Source organism: Dermacentor albipictus, chromosome 10, assembly GCF_038994185.2.
Source record: "Dermacentor albipictus isolate Rhodes 1998 colony chromosome 10, USDA_Dalb.pri_finalv2, whole genome shotgun sequence".
NCBI classification, from domain to species: Eukaryota; Metazoa; Arthropoda; class Arachnida; order Ixodida; family Ixodidae; genus Dermacentor; species Dermacentor albipictus.
The window spans coordinates 47,162,789-47,183,266 of record NC_091830.1 but is presented as its reverse complement, the minus strand read 5'-3'; the positions used below and the strand labels follow the sequence as shown (position 1 = coordinate 47,183,266).

Below are 20,478 nucleotides of genomic sequence, written 5' to 3'. Positions count from 1 at the left end.
AAGGCATCCGGAGCGTCAGCCATATGCCACCCATTCATCCATGAGCCATGGATAGAAGCACATGAGTTCCTGGCGCTGAATGTGCGCATTGCAGGAAAGGCGTCTGAAGAAAAGCCTGAAAGATTCCTACTAGATGATGTGGATGCGCTGATATGATCGACGAGCAGCACGGACACGTTGCCTAGCAAAGATTATATGGGAAATGTCGCGTCGTATTTCAGGAAAAACAGACTCCGGCTTCTTGAAGCCTGCAAGAATGGTGGGTTTGTGGTACTCACCGAGGAAGGAGTTTGAACAAGGAGCAGGCGAAGCAGTTGCGAAGAACTTCATTTCTCTTAAAGCCATGCGACGCGAGTGAAAGGCAGGGCAGCCGTGATGTGCAAACATTTAGATCTGAGCAGGCTGGCGAATGAGTTTGGTAACGGCAAAAGGAATGCAGTTTCTGTGTTTTTTACGGCCAAAACGCACAAACTGTCCGTGCCATTCAGAATAGTGGTCAGCGAAACTGAAACGTGGCAGATTGCTTGAAGCAGGTCTCTCCGAAAGCAGCTTACACCAGCTAAAGTTCAAGATCCATACGCCATATGGAGTTCAAAAGATGTTGTTAGGCTTCTTGAGAAAAGTGCTTCCATTCGTTATGTGTATTCAGTAGATGATGACTTTTTTTAATCTGTGCCCCACGATGCCTTATGTACTTCTGTCAGAGATGCTATAGAATGTAGCGGTGCTGTAGAGTTCAAAACTCCCCTGACGTTTCAATAGACAATCATATGAGAATGCTAGAATTTTACCTTGGTGTGACGTTTCCCTGTATTGAGAGCAAGTTCTATCAACAAAGACAACAGATTTGTATTGGATCTTGCATAGCCCCAGTGCTTACCAACATTTTCTTAACCTCTATTGACAGCGCCTTCGAGCGAATTTCAACAGCAAAGGGTGTACTCAAAGTGTTCAGGTATGTTGACGATTTTTTATAGTTGTTAACAAACTGAGGGATTTGACTTACACAGATAGCGTAAGCGCTGCCCTAGAAAGTTTTAGAGAAGGGGCGGGGGTTGGTATTCACGCATGAACCACGCTTGCAGGCGCAATTGCAGTTTTTGTACATTAGTATTATCTTGCGTGAAGGGCATGTATGTTGGGCGTACGCGCCTCGAGCACAGAAAGAGCTTCTTCGTTATGCGTCGGCGCATTCGAAAACTGTAAGACGTTCCATTCGTAAACTTTTTCTTCGCTGCTCTCGTGAAATCGTGTCACCACGCAATGCGTGCGAGCTATAATAAGCAAATTGATAGGTTGGTTTCGGCGGGGTTCTTATGCACGGTGATCACAGCAGTGGCTGAAGCGATCTTGGAGAAAATCAAAGGTGACATGGTCAAGAAACCGTGCGCACAAGAAAAACAAGCTGCGAAGTCGGACGTCGTTCCGAATATACGTGGGATCGCCCACAACGGGGAAAAGGTGGCGAACAGACACATGGCGTCCCAGTCGTGCTTTCGGGCCCTCGGAAACAAGCACAGCCCTGCGCCCCCGTCGCGAGCGAGGGTTCGAGGAGCAGTTGCACCAAAACAGCATGACAAGCAGTTTGTAAAGTGCTGCAGTGAGGTGGCATATGAAATACCTTCGACCTGCGGGAAAACCTATGTGGGCCAAACGGGTAGATGCGTGAATGACCATGCAAATAGGTAGTAAGACAAGTGACAGGAGAGAACGCTTTCTCGGAAGAAAGGAGTTACTCTGGGAAGACTATAGATAGATTGGGGGATGATGGTTGGTCGGGGAACGGTCTCTAATGCAAGCAGAAGCAAGTTTGTTAAAGCGAATCTTTCTGTGCCTCTTTTTTCGACTTGACGACTTCTGCTGGTGCTACTAGTGTTGTGGGCTGCTGCTGTCACGCACACCGTGTCGGGAGGTAATTCAAAGCGTGTTCACACACACACACACACACACACACGTGTGTGTGTGTGTGTGTGTGTGTGTGTGTGTGTGTGTGTGTGTGTGACAGACGCGAGTAAGAGAAGGCGACAGGAGAAACTCGTTCTCACCAAACCGCGCCAAATGTGCCCAATGCCCTCTGGAGCTCCCTGGCCGCCGCCACTTTCGCCGTTTGACAAATGTAATTATCTGTGACTCCCGTCAGAAGCATTACAGAAACTGCAGCGCTTCCCTTTCAACTAAGGTGCGACGCCAGAGGGAACGCAGAGAGAACTGCACAGAGGACAAGGAGAGGGAGAAGAGACAGTTCCCGTACAAGAAAGGGGGGGGGGAGGTAACGTGAGAAGACACGTAAACCCCACTACCGTACGAGAGCGGTTGCGAGGAAACAGGATAAGCTTAAGTTCAAGGTGCAGTACAATACGTTGCTGTTTCTGAAAAATAAATGGCACGCAAACTTGTCAAGCGGACGAGTTTCGCAGGGCGTGCAGAAGCAGAACCACGTCAGTTAAAGCGAACCGAAGGGTCCAGGAGACACTACGAAAGTGGTCGACCACCAAATCAAGGTCATGGATTTGATGCCAGTCGCAGCAGCCGCATTTCGGTGGCTGCGAAATAGAAAACACACGTGCACTTAGATTTGGGACGCGTTTAGGAACACCATAGTGTAAACATTAATCCGCAATCTGCCACTACGGCGTGCCTCATAATCCCAGTGTGGGTTTGGCACGTACAGCCCCATAATCAAATTGAAGTGTAATACATCGGCCAGAATGTGATGTGCCATGTGGGGCAATTACAACGCTCAATCCTCTCAAAGGTTATAAAATATCACGCACAATAAAGCCGCAAACAAACACCTCTCCCCGCGGGTTCTGTGTACTACGCAAACAGCAGTGGTGCACGCAAGGTAACGTTTAGCATCAATTCACCACTTACGTGTTGTCCTAAACTGAAGAAATTGAGCTTTAGCCGTCAATATCACCGTTAATTGTCGTCTATCAGAGCATCCAGCACGGAAAGCTTCGCTTACATCGATTCCGACAGTGCGTGTGATCTGCATAATTTTTTTTTTCCTTTTCGGTACCCGGTACACTCTGTTGACACAGGATCCGTACAAATTATTTATCAAAGCGATTAACAGCCTTAGAATACATGATGCACTTCCTGGTGTCTGACTACTTATTTGTCTCCCTAATCTTTTTCCACAAACGTGTATCACTTCGTAGCCCATGCTGTACTGGGTAGAGCATCCGGTTGCTGTTCTCAGCGATTCGAATTCGAAACGAACCGTTGGACAAACTTGGGCTTCGCCTTTTGTACCTGGGAGTATAGACAACTCTTCAATGAACCTGTACCCCATTAATGTTGGTTATTGGGCATCTGCCATAGTGCGTATGCCCCTCTTCAATGACGAACAAATGGTTTAAAGGTTAATGCGGTGTTAGGGAGAACTATATATATATATATATATATATATATATATATATATATATATATAAACGTGAAGAAACGGGGTTAACCCACCGGCCCGATTTTTATGAGTCATATCATAAGCCAACAAGCACTCACACGACGGACAACATAGGGGAAATCATTTGTTTAAATAATGAAATAACGGAACGATAGATTAAGGGAAATGATAAGAATGGAATAGCATGTGCGTGTGCGTGTGTGTGTGTGTGTGTGTACAGTATACAGTCCGTTATGAGTTTCTTCCACACCAAAGTGCAGTCGCAGCACCGGGATTTCATTCCGCGACTTCGTGCTTGGCAGTGCGACGTCATAGCCACTGTGGGAGTCACCTGCAGCTTCTTTGGTTTTCGTTTCTGGCAATTTTTTCTTGCGTCTCATGTTTCATTTTTCCTCCTTTTTCTAAGCAAGGTGTGGAAACGGCTACCAATGGTAAAGCCACTAGTCCTGTTAATCATGCAATCAAGTGAGCACAACATTGGTGGACGGATTTTCTTTTTCATGTACATTGCATTGCATCAAGAAACAATGCTTCCACTCAAAAATCCTTGATATGTGAAATCCGGAAAGAAACTCGGCTTTATGGACCTCATTCTTCAATGTTTGCGTGCTTGTCTATTATATTCAAAAAATAAAAGCAGGCTCAGAAATATGACCATCTTCAAAAAGTTCGTAGGTGATATCGAGATTCTGCTAAAAAAATGGAAAACAAAGTGAAATGTTTCCCCAGAATTGTTTATGCTGACTGACCACGATTCAGCATTTAAAGCACTAGAATATTATCTAGATTTTCTAGGAAACTGGTACAAGGCATTTTTTTTTCCTGCATCCTGTCAAGTGGGCCGCAGTTAAACTTGAATAAAAAAATCTGGCACAGCACCGTAGCCAGCCTGCACTCTTAAGCAAATGTCCACCCAACAATAATCATCATCCAATAAATGTCCACACAACAATAATCATCATCTGTCTTGCTTGCGATTCCTTTCTTGAAAGAAAAGTAGCGCTCGCTACTTTCCTGTCGAGAACGTCTTGTAATGTTGATAACGCGCATGCCGTTCATGATATTGAAGTACCGGGCTCGCATCGTTAAACAAAGGAATTGCGGACAAGAAAGATGGTGATTATTGTTGTGTTGCAAGGTACGACCCAATGTCTGTAATTTTGTGTAAGAGTGTAGAACGGTCGCACACAGATTTTCTCAATATGAAGAAACATTCATACTGGAGCGTGCTGGCTTGGGCAAGTAGGCTGGACATTAATAGATTATCAGCGCTGTTTATTGTTTTCGCAGACAATATATATATATATATATATATATATATATATATATATATATATATATATATATATATATATATATATATATACAGCAGCATGTTACACCTATAACAAATGACATCTGATTAACCAAGGAACGGGACAAAAATAACGGCACAAGACAAGAAAGCTGAAATATCTGCCTAACCAATACCGCCTCCGCTTGTGACTTTCAAGAATTGTAGCTCTTCCCTCCACAAAAAGCTGAAGGAGCACACTTACACGTGACGCGTCACAGCGCGCCAATTCAGCGGTTGCTCTTACTTCCCTCTTCACTCTGTTTCCATCCTAGCCAACGACACAGCAGCGCTCATACTTGGATTCACCACCGCAACTCCAGCAATGCGTGGGCAAATATCTCTCTAGATCTCGCCTTACGCGATTATCGTGTTCTTGAAACCGGGAATTCACCCAGCGACCACTTCGGCCAACAAAGCATTTGTATAATCTTAGATGAGTTCAAGACCTGCTTCGCTCCGCTTACTCTTGCGCATCAATTGGCATGTGACAACACAAATAGGTTCTTGGATATAAAGCTGGGTCTACAAAAGCATCACATATTTTTGTTTCTGGTAATAGTAGCCCCTAACGACGAAAGAAAGCCTGCCAAATGGTAAGGCAAAATCAAATGTGGCAAAGCGAGCACAGACCAAACATTTCACAGAAGATACCCTCAAGAAGTCTCGCCCGCATGCCATCGTAGCCAAAACACTTACGATGCTTCGTCCGTTGCGTGTATCTGCTGCATGTGCTAACAGCACTCTCCGAATGCATTTTCATGAAGCTAAAGCAACTGAGTTGAAGCTTCCACTACGAACCAGCATCAGACCGAAGAAGTGATGAAGCTACCCCTCATGCCGTATATTCATGGCATATTGCACGACGTAAAAACATGTTAGGTTATCGCACTAACCTGTTCGAGCAGTTATACGCTCCTGAGAAATTGACCAAACTGCGCAAATATCAGCATAATCAAGGAAAGCTGGGCGGCTACTATATCAAATATTGCCGGCCTTATGTGCGGTGTATAAATTTCCTGTAAGGACGCGCAGAAAATACTTCGTTTATCGAAAGAGTCGCTGAGGGAAGGAGTAGCTGTAAGAAAACTGATACTAGTGCAAGGCGGGGTTGAAAGGGACACTTGGCCACGAAATTGCTAAATGTGTGGCGGCGAAATCAAGTTCGACTGCTGCTCTATCTCTGGCAAGCGTGGAAACAACCCCGCAAGGAAAATAAAAGCAACTGGAACAGCGCACTGTAATACAAGTGTGTGGGCTCCCGTGCATTATTTTTCGAGCAAGATCTACAATTCCTGAAAGTGACACGTGCAGACTATGCGGATTAGGCAGATATTTCATGTCTAAGCCTTCTGCCGTTTTTTAGCTTACTTAGTTGATCTTATGCCACTGAGTATCAGTTTTCCAGGTTGTTCCCAACGTACATCACCTATTCTGGAATAAAAATTAAGTAGTTAGACGTCAGCCGCCACCCCGCCACCTTTCTTGTCTTCGTAAGCGACTGCGCTATTTATCTATTAAGAGCTCTCACAAGTGAAAAACAAAAGGTGTCGAATTTATTACACAAGCAATTTGTACACAGAAGCATCACATAGCAGCTTACTTGTAATAAAAGGCGTCCAAAATAATAAAAGCACAATACGGGTTGTATACATAGCGGCGGAGACTACAAGTGCTTTATTGAATTCTCGAAGAGTAGAGCCGCGCTCTGCAAAGGTAAGGCCTGCAACAGACGCGTGCAAATGAATGCGGTATTGATAATTTAGCTCACCGGTTTCAAAAGGGAAAATATGCTTACCAGCGGCTCGTGATCGCCTAGATCAATCTTTCTATGAGCACTTTAGCTAATACGCTGTAGGAAATGTTGCCATGTTAAGCCCGCCCACCAATGTAGCAGCCAGAAGAAATTGATGCCGACTCGCCCCGATCCCATATTGAGTTGAACTACGAAGACTAATGTAAATAAAATACCTGACTTTTGTTCTAGGCTCACTAAGGATCACACAGTTGTGATCGTCGACTTGAACAGGAAGTGATGCGCTAGAGTTCTAAAAACACAAATTCTTGGTCGTTAAATATAACAGCCACGTCACGGATACAATATACACTCAGAAGCCATGACATACTGTGTAGGTCTCGTGTTGACTGGAAGGACGGCATGTTCGCGAAGGTAATTTTTCCGCCCGAAACTCGAGAAGCTGGAATTCGTTTCGGCTGGAGCGCCGTTTTCTCTGTGTAATAACACTTCCCCCACCTGCCCTACAGAGGTCTCTTGCGACGTCGCCTTCGGAATATAGGACGTTCCAAGCAGATCTAGTTGGTGCATTTGTCGCATAGGATTGCATATGTCCAGTTCTTGTCCAGGACCTCGTTGCAGGCTTTGCTCAGAAAATGGCACTCCGTTCCTCGCTATGTCCTGCACGAGCCGTCCTGCTGTAAGAAAGAACGTTGAAACTGCAATAAATATAAAGTTGTGTATTGCATAGTCCATTGTATGGAAAGAAATATTCTCCAATTATACTGTACCACATCGAGCTTTCGGATCAAACCAAAAACAAATTTGGAAATTCGCAGGCAGGCTGCATCAAGAAATGTGACGGACAAATTGAAGTTATATATATACACGTGTGTGTGTATAGCCAATGTCGTCGCTTGCGGCACAAACTTTTCTTAGAAAAAGAGTGCGGATCATGCTTGCATTCTTGTATTACTTTAGACTTCTTGCAGGTTAGCCGACGCACGAGACGTCTACACAACACACAAACGCAGGTTGCGTCAGGCAACCTTGAGCCAAGTCCTAAAAAACTGAAAAAAAAATTCACGTTTTTGCGGCTGAAGGAATCTTCATTGACCTTGGATGCATATTTATATATCTTTGGGTATTACGTCGAACAATATTTCATGAAGTCGTTGCGCGCTATTCAGATCTGCCCAAAAAATTTCTTGGCGTTAATGCAGCTGCTGTGGTATGCGTTTTGCTGCGCAACAAGGAAAGCGAACGAGATTTTAAAAAGTACCTCGCAGCTAGGATCTTGCGCGCACTGGCACTGCTGTTCTCAAGAATGCTATAAAGAAAGTATTAATTCTGCAGGCAGACCAAATGCATGAAAATACCTCCATGAACGTAGCCACATTGAGTAAAAAAGATCTTGGCGAAATATTTGTTTAAACAGTGAAGCGACTGTAGCCGCCACGGGGCATTTTCGAAGCTGTGCCAGCCTTTTTTTGCCGGTTAATGAAGTACGAAAAAGATGAAGGTATCATGGCCCACGGCGATGCATCGATTACGAAGGCATATTCATACATTCAGTCTATGTTCAGCGGTCGACCATTCGTTTGTTGTGAAAAACAAATAATGCGGGTAATAAATATGGAGGTTTTCCGACTTTCTTACGACGACGGGAAGCTCCTTTTCCTAACCGCGACACCGATTCGTGCGCACAAACGATGTAGCAAAAGAAAGGAGGCCACGAATCCAAGCATACCCAAGTCTCTGCAGGCATAAATATTTGCGGAGCCCCGCTATCTTCCGCAGCGCTTCATGAAGCGGGGGCATGCACTCGCGTGTGAACCTTAGCTCCGCTCAACCCTCAAGGCGGTTCACAAAGGCCGCTGCTGCATAACGCGCCAACAAGCTACTACATAACTATCTGTCCATCTTCGAAGCGCCCCTAGCTTTGCGCTGGTACCCTTCCATCGCTGTACGTTTGCTCAAGATTACGTAGATGGAGCCGCATACACACTGCTCCAGGGAATCTTAGTCTTAGCAGGCCGCTAAGCGGAGCCGTTTCACCACTCTTACTGCTACAACACTTGCAAGCTTCTGAAACGTGGCAGAAAGATGTTTGTTACGAGAGCACTCACCGGGTTCGTTCGCAACTGTCAGCTCACTTCTGTAGGAGGAGTTGGTGGTCAGAGATTACTTTCCGGGGGCGTTTCGGCGGCAGTTGGCCCCGGTGCCGGCGCCATGCAAGCCGCGCGGGCGCTGGCGAACACATCACGCATCTGGATGCTATAACCGGCGTAGATCTTGTCGACACTTATTTGCAATACAAACTCGAGAGCTACATTGAAGCGGTGCTCGTCTTGCGGCGGTACTCTGGCGAAAAGGTAGGGCAGCGAACGCGGCATGCACAAACAGATGACCTTGTGCTCCATCGTGTCGCGTCTAGGATCAGTGGTCATAATGCAAGCGTAGGTGGCTTCGTCGCGCTCAGTCTTCGCGTGCACGGTGTGGCCTCCGGGGTAATCCAAGGCGGACGCCAGACGCTCGTACAGGTTGAAATCAGCGGTCAGCAGTGCGGCACAGGGGCGCAGGGAATACCAGTGCCAACTGCGGATCAGTTCCCGCTCTGCGAGGCAGCAATAAAACCAGGCGACGCAGAAGACACGCGTTTCCATGGGGTGAAACATTCGCAGTGAACCGCCTATGGCGTTGATGGCATCCATCTTCGAAGCCGTGGCAAGATTCGGTAGCCACCACATGCTGCTTCCATGCAGGGAGCGCAAGTCTTCTTCAGACATGCCCAGGAGCAAATGGGTCAGCGCGCCCACGTCTATGTCACTCATCGCGGAAGATGAAAGCGACTCGGGGTGAGGTTTCCTTAACACTGCATCAGCCGGTAACTTGTCCGATATCACCCTGTTCTGCTACCGTGCCTCAATGTCACTTGCTGGCACTTCGGTGGCGTGTACTTGTCCCTTCCGCGCCCGTCAAAGCTTTGTTGAACTTGCCGAAATGGAAGCCGCTTTTATTGGGGCGACGACCATCCGAAGAACGTCCGGTGTTATCGCACTAAATTCCAGCCCCTAAGTCACCGATTTCTCTATCAATAAAAGAGCCCGATTATCTCTGCTAGCGTTGAACGGACGGCATTCTAAATAATCTGTGTAGCCACAAAGGTGCCTGCGCATGGTTTTCCCGGTTTCGTTCACATTTGCATAGCAATGTACGCGTGCCTTATTATGCTTTGAATATTGTAAGTGCGCCTGCGAGAACTGGAAGTAAATCTTGTCGGGAAAAGGGGGTACTATGTGTTTGTCTAATTTGTCTTTCCTGTCGCTAACATTCTGCCTGCGCTATAAGGAAGTCGACAGCACCATACACACAAGCCCACGTAGCTAATCGCCTCAAATAAAGTGGCAAAAAAATTCATTCAGCCTACCTGCGTATGTGTCTATATTCTTCACAGACTTGCCTCGACTGTTCTAACTTACCGTTAACTACGCATAGCTAGTCTGAATGTCTAGCTGACCAAAAAAGAGAGCAGGTAAAGACGACACAAATAATAGGTGGTAAAAATGGATCTGAATGAAAATGTCAAACAATTTATTGAAAGTCTCATCAGCACCCAGGCTTTCGCCTTCATCCTTTTTAGCGCATGCTGAAATTGAATGTCACTTTTTTTTTTGAGGAAGCAACACAGGACAGCATTCAATGGAACTAAGTGTTAAAGAAACTCAATGGCAGTGTCACAAGCTATTGATAATTTCCCGCACTCACGTCCAAGAGGGCTCCGCTCCGCGCAGATTTAGTTTGTTAGAAACCAGCGCAAGGTGGACTAAGATTGGTGCAAATTGCATGCAAGTGGATTAAGGTGGATTTAAGTAGAATTGTGAAGTACACGGGAAAATATGGGGTCACGTATCATGATCACGTGATTATTGCAACTTAGAGTAGCCATATTGCTTCCGCATTCAAATCACCTACGGATAGTTAAGTGACTGTCATCCTATTCACGCCATCTGCGTGACCACAGTGCTTTCGAACTGACTTCGGCACGCGGCTGACGAAAATGACGCACAGGCACGAAGACCCGGCCTCAGAGATCGTGCAGGCCCAGCTTGTAATCTCGGGGGCCCTACTGGGGGCGACAATGTTTTAATTGTCAAATAAACTGGCACTCGCGTAAGGCTAAAAGGGGATAAAACATAAAATGACGTTTCCAGACCATCACGAGTCCCTTGTTCATAATGAGTATGGGCACCAACGGTATTAAATCCAGTTGGTATCGGAAGCCGACCCACGTGGTGAGATGCTTCAAGTTCCACTCTGCGCGTCCTATAGGACAGAAACGCTCCGTTGCCGCATCCATCTTCTCTCGCGCATTGCTCATCTGCTCAGAGCCTGGACTGCGCAAGCTAGAGCTAGCCGTGGTAAGTAAGGACTTTTCCAACGGCGGTTACCCAGCACAGCTTCTGAGGGCTCAAGAACTGCGGTCTTCAATTGCTAATCACGCTAGGGTACAAGAAAAAGAAGCAGAAACGGGTGGCTGTGCCCTACGCACACGGCACAAGAGAGGCACTGGCAACAGGTTTTGGCAAATACGGTGTAAAAATCAGACATACGCGAAGAAGCAAACGCACCGAGTGAAAGACCCTTTAGAAAGGGCAAGGTTTCCAGGGGTAACCTACAGGATTCAGTGCAACAGTTGTGACGCACCCTATATAGGTGAAACTGGAAATTTTCAAAGAAGGATTCAGCAGCACCACAACAATGTCAGGAAGGGCAATGCAAGTTCAAACGCTTTGGCGGATCATCACACGACTACTAACCACGTCATCGATTGGGATGCTACAAGCATTATCCCGACAGAGAAGCGCCTGTCTTGAACACTACTCTTGCAATGTTTACATATGCAAACGACCGGAAACTCGAATAACCGGACACGAGGTAATCTCCACGAGATGCACACGCGTATTTAGCGCCATCTAGCACAAAAGTAATCGCCCCCTCTTACGCTCATCGTCATTGTGAACAAGGGACCCGTAGCGCTCTCGAAATGGCTTTCACGTTTTATTTCTTTTAGAACCTCAGACGTGTGCCAGTTTTTTGAACATGTATCGTACTCACCTGAGCAGTTTTCGTCGAAGTTTGGACTAAGATGTTTTTAACTGCCTGCGGGAGATAGTACGTCGGGCATGCTAGTTCGTAGATAGCTTGGTGTGGTCTAATCGTGACACTGTCCGACCGCGGGCGAGAGGGAAATTCCCATCATTAGTTATCGTGCTCCGTGCCCTTACCTCAACGAGTTATGGCGTGCGCCGATGAGGGTGAGGACAACTTCGTGAGATCTCGAGCTCTTGAAGCCAGCCATGTTTGGCCTTAGGAAATAGGGCCAATCCCTGAGGCAGTGTAATGCTGTCACAATATGTTTTGTTGTTTCACGAGTCAGTTGTTTCAAAGCTATACGGAACTATCACTTCTTCGATTCGAACATGCCGATCGTATTTGCGTAACCTCTGTTCTCTCGATGCGTTACGCCAGTTTCAAGGCGAAATGAAAGAAGAAAAAAACCATCGAGTCCCTGTCTTCCATCGCTTTATTTCTGATGACTCTTGTTTGTCTACTACACTTCCTATTACCCGATACTTCGTTGCCACCTTTCCTGAATTTTTACTCCATTGTGCCTACACGTCCGCATTGCGGTACTTAGGTCGAGCAAGAAACGTGTCGATACATGACCGTTGAGATTGCGCGCACTGGCAGGTTTTGCTTCGGCCGTCTCAAACGGCTCACTCCACAGCCAAAAGAATAAAAAACAAAATAATGTACTACAACATGAGCGTTTGGATGCCCCGGAATTGCGCTGTTAGCCGAGGGCTCTGGCGTCGGTGTAGAAGGTGAGAAGGCAGACCGGGCGAGACATCAACGTGAACATTGTCTCTCTTCTTACGACTTGCAGAATATTTTGACAGCAAATACGCAGACAGTTTTTTCGCTCTGCCTCGCGCTGTCCACCTTTAGAACACTTTCTTTCCAGATCAACCATGAAACCTTTACCGGTCGGCTGGTTGAAGGATTTTGGCGTTTCAACCATCTAGTCCTTTAGTGCGTTTGTCATTTGTATGCCTTTCTATATGATTATCTACTGATTTTGTAGCACTAATGTCCATACTTATGCTACGTTAACTTATTTTTCTTAGTTGTACCTGTGCACACATTAAATCATATCTTGGTACAAACCCTTCTCTGTGAATGTGTAGCCTTTCGTAGTGGCCAGGGTTTAATTCATATTTCCCTTGTATTTCACTTCCGTCTTTGTTGCTTTTGGTTGTATTTTGTGCCGCAATGATTCAGCTATAAGGCTATTGCCACGTTTTCACGCTTATTTCATATTTGAATGCTATGAGAGTGATATTCACTATTATCTCCTCGCGCGCCGCTTTTTCCTTTCTTTTTTTTGTTATACATCTACGTATTTTACTGATTGTAGTGATGTTGCTTCCGTTTACTTTGGTAAATAATGCTTTTGTTACATTGCTATCTTTTATTTCTTTTTTTTTTGGTGGGGAGGGGATTGTCAAACCAAACTTGTTTCAAGTTGATGTTACCGACTTGCACCCCTCACTACGCTGTAAATAAATAAAATAAGCATGTTGTAAGCAAACATGGGGGAAAGTCACGAGTACTTGTGTGTTTTGTGTGATTAACATTTTAGTGACAACTGTTTATAATTATGGTAATGTGTTGTTTGAGGGTAACTGAATGTAACAATAAGCGAATAAATAATTGAATCATTTGTTGTTTCGCGATTGAAGGACAATTTCTTGCTCAATCGCAGTGCTGGGCAGTATCGAAGATGCATGTATCATAGATACAATAATAAATAATATGTGGGTATCTGGTGTCTGTATCATGACGCGCCAGGCTTGACGTGTATGCGTATATGTGTTTCCTATGCATGAAAAAATTTATCATGTGTCTCAATATACAAGAGACTGCTACATTATGCCGAACTGTTGTCACTTAGTAGCGGCGGTGAATTATACAGCGGTAAAGCGGTGAATCACGAAACTAAGTATTTATTGCGCGAACTTCTGCCCCCAAACGCACGTTGCACTCAATGCACAGCAATAACAGCGAACACGTTCGGCGATCGTAGAAATATGATTTGCGGATCAAGCGCGTCGGCTTTGATACATGAGTCATCGAAGGTTCCAGAATAATCGCTGGTGCACTCGTGTCTTCCAGAAAGTACTACACATTTCGCGTGGCGCATGCATGCAATCAAATTACACAAGGTTCCGTGAAAACAGACAGCGGATATAACCATCGATAACATTCGGGAAACGTCCGATACATGCAGGCGCTCAATATGCTCAGCGATAACATTTGTTAGACGGTGATACGCAGTCACCAGATGAAAGCTAAAGAAGTGTACATGGTGCTATAAAGGTTGGCTGAACTCCGCTTCTCAAGGTGAGACTACTGCCACTAAGCCACCTGAATAAAACCAAAGGCAGCGACATTTTTTCATCGCCCCCTCGGATATTGAGCAGCCGAGAAAAAGTACTTATCGATAATGATAAAGTAAAATAGATTTGTCCTTTCTTTCCTCGCCACGGGAAAATAAAATTCATCAGGCATTTTTTTTTCGTTGAATGAATCAAAGTGTGTCTCGTTCTATTTACAAACGTTTTTTTTGCTCTTGTGTATGTTCCCTCCTCACACAGTCGCGTCTCAACCGCTGTACCCATTGTCACTCTTGCTGACGTCTCTGGCAATTTGGTCTTGACCACTTTTTGCCCGAAATCTCTTTGCATCGACCTTGAATGGGTTGAAGAAGTAAAACGAAGGACACCGACCAACATAGAAGTGCTAAAAAATGAAAAAATCTAAAAGACGTGTCGGCTTCGCTACGGAAGCCTTGTTCACAATGGGATTACTTGAGTAATCCCATTGTGAACAAGGCTTCCGTAGCGAAGCCGAAACGTCTTTTAGATTTTTTTCATTTTTTAGCACTTCTATGTTGGTCGGTGTCCTTCGTTTTACTTCTTCAATGCTTCATCCCGACCAGACGGGCTTCCGTCGAACCCTCGATTTCTTTCACCTTGAATGGGATGCGACACATCGGGGGAAAAGCGGTCAGCAAGCAATGGTCGCCAACGTAAGCAAGGATGGTTATGGGAGCAGCGATTGAAGCTCGACTACGTGAGGAGAGAACAACATTCACGAAGAGAAATGGTTTTCAACTAAAAACTGCCGCAGTTTCATTTTATTCGAGAGAAATAAAATTCCGAATCAAAGTCCAAGTTCGAGTCCAAGAACTTCGAGCCGTCACCAGAGGCCACCACTTCAAGAACTGCCGGGCTATTTTTTACTAAAGTTTCTTCTTCAAAGTTATATACGTGTGGCGAGCATTGAAAAGACAACCACCTTTTCCTTTATCATTAACAACAAATGCCTTCTTTTGAGCACCCGCTACTGAAGAGGGCCTTAACGCCGCTATCGAAAGCAATGCCATGCAGCTGTTGTGTCGAGCGCGCGGTCACGTAATGTTCACCAGCAACTACACGACCCCCTTACACGTTGTATTGCCTTAAGTGAAATTCTGGGGTTTTACGTGCCAAAGCGACGACTTCGTCATGAGGCACGTCGTAGTGAGGGAGTCCGGAATAATATTGATCACCTAGTGTTCGGAAACCTGCACCAAATGTACGGTACACGGGCACTTCTGCATTTCACCTTCATCGAAATCCGGCTGCCGCGGTCGGGATTCGAACCCGCTCCCTTGGGCTTAGAAGCGCAACGCCACATCCACGATACCTTGACAGCGGCTGTGTTATATTGCTTGTTCACATTTGCTTGAATTCTGGAGGCTCGGTGTTTGCTAGGTGTGTTTCGTCTTTTAATCGTATCAAGTCAATTATACCGGCTTACGACCGTCATGTGATTCTTTAGTTTAACTGCATTCGTGTGGCTGTGCTGGCCCACGGGCCTGTATCCTCTGACGATGCCATCAGCACTCAACAACTGAGGCTTTCTTCGGCCTGCAAATAAATCTTCTGTGAATGGGCGTGATTTTGACGGCGTTACGGCTGACGTTTTGTTGTATCGTTTTCCACATTCAGATCTCGAAACGTCGATCGAATTCTTTCGCGGGTAGTTTGGAAACGCGGCTCCAGTGACAGGCTATCCAAACAAATTTCGGACATTCGAAAACACTAATGACGTCACTTCTGTTTCTAATCAAAATCAAGTCATTTTCATTCTTTCGCCGGATGTGTTGCCCCATCGAGCAGACGGCGCTATGCCCAATAAACCGCCGACGAGCCGTCAATGTCTTGAACATATGGGCTTCTATGGAAGCTCCTCTACGAAATGTACTTACCTTGATGGAAATTCCAGACCATATGCCTGCCCTTATGAATGAAGTAACTCACTTGCTACAGAAACAATCATTCCAGAGGTTTCTCAGGAGCATTTCCAGCGTGACTATCGGTCCGATAAGGCGTCCTACTGGAAATGCAATTCAGATAAAAGTGTTCTGGGAAAAAATACATCAAAAATGAATATTTTAAACATTTGTAGATATGATATTTTACTTCTTGTGGGAGCGATTCTGCAAGCACTGCACAATAAAACAAAAGTTTTATCGACGAAAAATTTATTTACGTAAGAACATGCCTTGTGATTGCGAACAAATGATTTCTTCATGCAATATAAAACCAGTCGTACGAAATATCCAGTCCTACAACCACATCTGCCGAATCGCCTCAAACCAAGTGCGGTCTTTCCACCACTGATACAAGTGTCGCAGATAATGAAAGTCTTGCACGCAGACGACAAATGTACTTTAGGCCAGCCCCGTATTTGTTAAAGTTGACCTGGCGACTTGCGAACCATGACGGTGCACAGCCATTTACCGCGTGCCTTCTATGCCCGCCTCGCATACGGGAGTGTCCCAGGGGCAAATGAAACTGTGCTTGGCCTTTGCACTTCAGTATGCCTTATACCTCTCGTGTACCTCATACATTGAACGCCTGACTTGTTCTTCAGCTACCAAAGTTTTTCATGGCCTCTGAACGCGCTGAGTCAAAGTCGCCGTAGAAGCCGAGCACATCCTTCTCGGGGTCGACGAGAACCGCAGCGAGGGCGGCTCTAAGGAATCCTTTATGGGCTATTGCTCCCGGTGCGTGAACGGCCAGAACGGGCAGCCCATGCCACATGCAAAAGCACACCATTCTGTGCTCGATTTCCATGAGCACATCTTCTGTCGTCGGAATGCTGAGACACACAGAGCTACCGTTCTCAACATAACCACGTGTCTCCATCATACCCTTAATCTCCAAGCGTCTCGTTATCCGAGCAAAAACAGTGACGGGGTGGATAAATTCTACGCGGCCATTAACGCGATACAGAGTCCACTCACGCAATATTCCCGAAGGAACGAGCCAAGAGTAAATCACGGCCACGCGATGCAGACGCTCCAATGGGCGGGTGACGGATCGCAGGCTGGCTTGGATGGCGCTGATCGTTCCGGCCTCATCAAACGCTTTTACTCGCGGAAACCAGGCCAGATCCACATTGTCCAGAAGAACTAGATGCTCCTTTCGTAGTTGGCGCAAGAGGCAGCATAGCGTTTCCACATCTTTATCTGTCATCGCAGAAGCTCCGATACGCTACTTGTCTTGGATGTGATCGTCCGTCAGTGGCTGCCGCGGTGCGCGTAGTGGAAACTTGACCGGTTTCTTTCTTGCGGTACTTATAGGGTAGACTCCATTTTGCCCTGCGTGAACAAAGCAGAGGAAACCGTTTTTTTTTTTGGTGGGTGAATACCTGTTGGATGTTGAGAAGTAAAATTGGCCCTTACCCGAATGCTGTCCCAGGAAAGCGCTCAAGTCGATGGCACAGGGTCTTGCTGGCGGATGCTTTTACATGCCTCGGATCTAGGCCTTCCAAACCTCGTGAAAGGCACGTTAAAGAAGCGGTTAAATCTACAGCGTGCTGGTATTCATACCAAGCCTGGCCGGTAGAAATGGTTCCCCGAATGAATCTGAAGATTGCGTGAAAACGCAGTTCAGCGTCTTTAAGTAGCGCGAGTGGGAACAGCTGTGCAAAAAAAAAACCTGCTTCCAATCGCATCTCGCCGTGGCACTAGTGAAAAGTCACGTCAGAACTGATAAGGAAGTGCCAAGCTGCGACGCGAGAATAAACGAGAGATGCAGCACGTGACTGTCGATATGTGCCATTTGCTTCCCATAAAGGCCTCTGTTTAGAGCAACGCAAACCGGCACGTGCCCCGACGCGTCATGCGGTTACGGTACGTCAACGATAAGCGCCGCCTTCCGTTTACCGTCATGTCACGTCGCAGCCAGCATGTCCGACAGGCTTGGTCGTAGCAGAAGCACTTCGCATCTCACGTAGGCGCTGCGGGACAGAATGTGCCACGTGCAAGATTATTGACCCCATCGCGGCTGTAGCAGCATGAAGCATTGCAAATCCCCCTTACAGAAAGCGAAAGAACACCTCGTACACAGCACAATTATGCGCATTTGCCGTGGTAACAGGCGGTCGTGACAGTGCGATAAATCTCTCTCGGCTCGGAGAACTATACCGGGTAAAATATTTACGCAATTTGGCCATCGCCGACCTGATCTGTCTGACTTTACCAGCCACTGCCTGGCACGCCAGAAACGTAGCCCTATATATCATCTTGCAAGCAACGGTTACTCCAGTCAGTATTTTCTGAAATAAGTACACCTATAAGGTACTAACGCCTAAAGAGAGAGGCTCGAAGTAAGAAAGACTTCGACCCGTAGCATTGTAGGTGGTCACAAGCGCTCCATCCCGGTTCATTTATTCAATAAGCCATTTCGACTCTGATGACGGGGAGATTCTCTACGAGTAAAAATGCGTAGAATAAAGAAGTATCGCGCAGGCAATGCTTATCCAAGTCAACTCTTGAGGAAACATGTAGTGCAATCAGCCGTAAGGTGAAAAGACGATGCCTAGGAAAAAGTAAATCGTATGTCCGTTCCATAGGCGCCTGGATCAAGCGAAACGCTGGAAAGGATCTATCTTCAAATATAGCGCTCAAATTGCGCATAGGCCTCCAAACAAATTGAACGACGGTGTTGCTCACGCAAAAGATCATTTAGAACGGAGACCTTTTCAGGGAGTTCTTTACAAGATAGCACATGGTGACTGTCAGGCGTGATACATCGGTTAAACCGAAACTTTCAAAGAGCTTCTCAGGCAAAAGGAGGATGACGTGGGGACAACACTCATAGCTTACTTTAGCAAAGGGCGCAAAAGAACGGGACAGAGGAAAGAGGTACATGACACAGGCGCTGACTTTCAACTAAAATATTTATTGTAAACTACAATGTTTATTGAGAAGCAAGATTTGAAACATAAATGGCGTGAAGAACATTAGAAGAATGGCTTCAAACTGCACGTGGGCGGAGAAGCGCGAAATTTCCAGATACGCGATTCCTTTGTCTGATAACTGGACGGATGGTGAACTGATGCATGAAGAAGGACGTCGAATGATGGCAAATGTGTCGAAAATTTCACGCGTGTGCTTTTTGATGAGAGTGAACTTTCTAAAGTAGCGGATGCATATACACAACCTGCAATGCAGAGCCAGATTGCTGCTGTATTTTTTTATGTTGTTGGCGTGTCACTGGAGGCGATCGCTGATGCTGCGTCCCGTTTTTCCTACGTAGGAGCGCCCACACTTCAAGGGTATTTCGTAAACTGCTCCAGCAATGCACCTGCTGAGGAGCTCCTGATGCTTCTTGTCACAAGCTCTATTTTAAGGAGGGGGGGGGGGTCGTCTAAGCTATAGGGGGAGGGGGGTCGTCTCAGAGCTTTCGGCATAAGGCCGTTCGGTTGCCTGGGGCCGAAAAAAACACCGAAACACCCGCCCTTCCTGCGGCCTGCTTCAATCGATGGGACACCCCGTGCGCATAGGGAATGACAGCTTTTTTGAGGCATTGATATCAGATTTGCGTGGCTTTTTCTTTTGGTTTATTTCTGCTAATATGTCTTCCTCCAGCTGTAGGAGGACGCTCGGGAAACCAGTCCGCAAAAGCCACTGTTCCGAGATTTCAGAGGCCACTTGAATCTCGTGTGCACACGATCATTTCAGTCCGTTACGCAAGGCGGCTTTTGCGCTTCCCGTCTTCACTAACATTGATTGAGCCGACGAAAAAGGCAGGAAGCTTTCTGCTGAGTGGGGTGCATACCTCCAGCATGTATGTTCTTTCTTGAACAATAGGAGAAAGCCCAGAAAACGCGAAGTGTTGTGCTCAGGTAGCTCCTTTGTGAGCGTGATGTCATTCATATTATCTACAATGCTTTTGTAGGCGACTTGTACCGCTGAAGCAAGATCGTCTTCGGTTGCCTCAGTAAAGACGAGGTGGTCGTGGACGTAGCTGAGAACCTTCTTGGCATGACACGATGGGAGGTTCCTTTCGATATCATGGTTGTAGCGGGCTAGCAACAGGTCACTCAGTACGGGAGCAAAACATGAGCCAATACGCACTCCTTCGCTCTGGAGCAACGTCTTCTGTGTGAACTGTACCACGGTGGAGTGCAAGTATAGCACTAGCAAGTCGAGAAAATTGTGTACACTTGTTCAGCACTCATTTTGGAGGCACACGTCCCCATATGGCTCAGTGCCTTCGTTGATGACTTCAAGGAGAAGTGAGTGGGGCAACAAGTAACAAAGGTACTCTTCACATCGACGGAGAAGACTAACATCCCGGTGGTGCTGGGGTAGATCCAGTACTCAGATGCAGCTGCTGAGCTACGAACTAAGAATTGGTCGGGCACCTCGTGTAGACCAATGCATTTCTGCAGGTAGCAGACAAGCGCCTTCTCCCAAGCACCTCGTTCTCACACAATCACGCTGAACGAGCAGTCTGGGTTCCGCGTTTCGCCGAGAAAAACACTTCAATGTTCTGTACACCTTTCTCTTTTATGGCTGCAACAAGCTTTTCCAGT

General features: G+C 46.3%; 1 long non-coding RNA gene across 1 annotated transcript; it reads right to left on the bottom strand.

Moving 5' to 3' along the window:
- Positions 1–6,276: 6,276 nt before the first annotated feature.
- On the bottom strand, positions 6,277–9,515 carry LOC139050630 (uncharacterized). The gene is made up of 2 exons (XR_011508986.1): positions 8,607–9,515; positions 6,277–7,175 (listed from the first exon to the last, which is right to left on the bottom strand). It is a non-coding gene; the product is annotated as an uncharacterized lncRNA (long non-coding RNA).
- Positions 9,516–20,478: the final 10,963 nt, after the last annotated feature.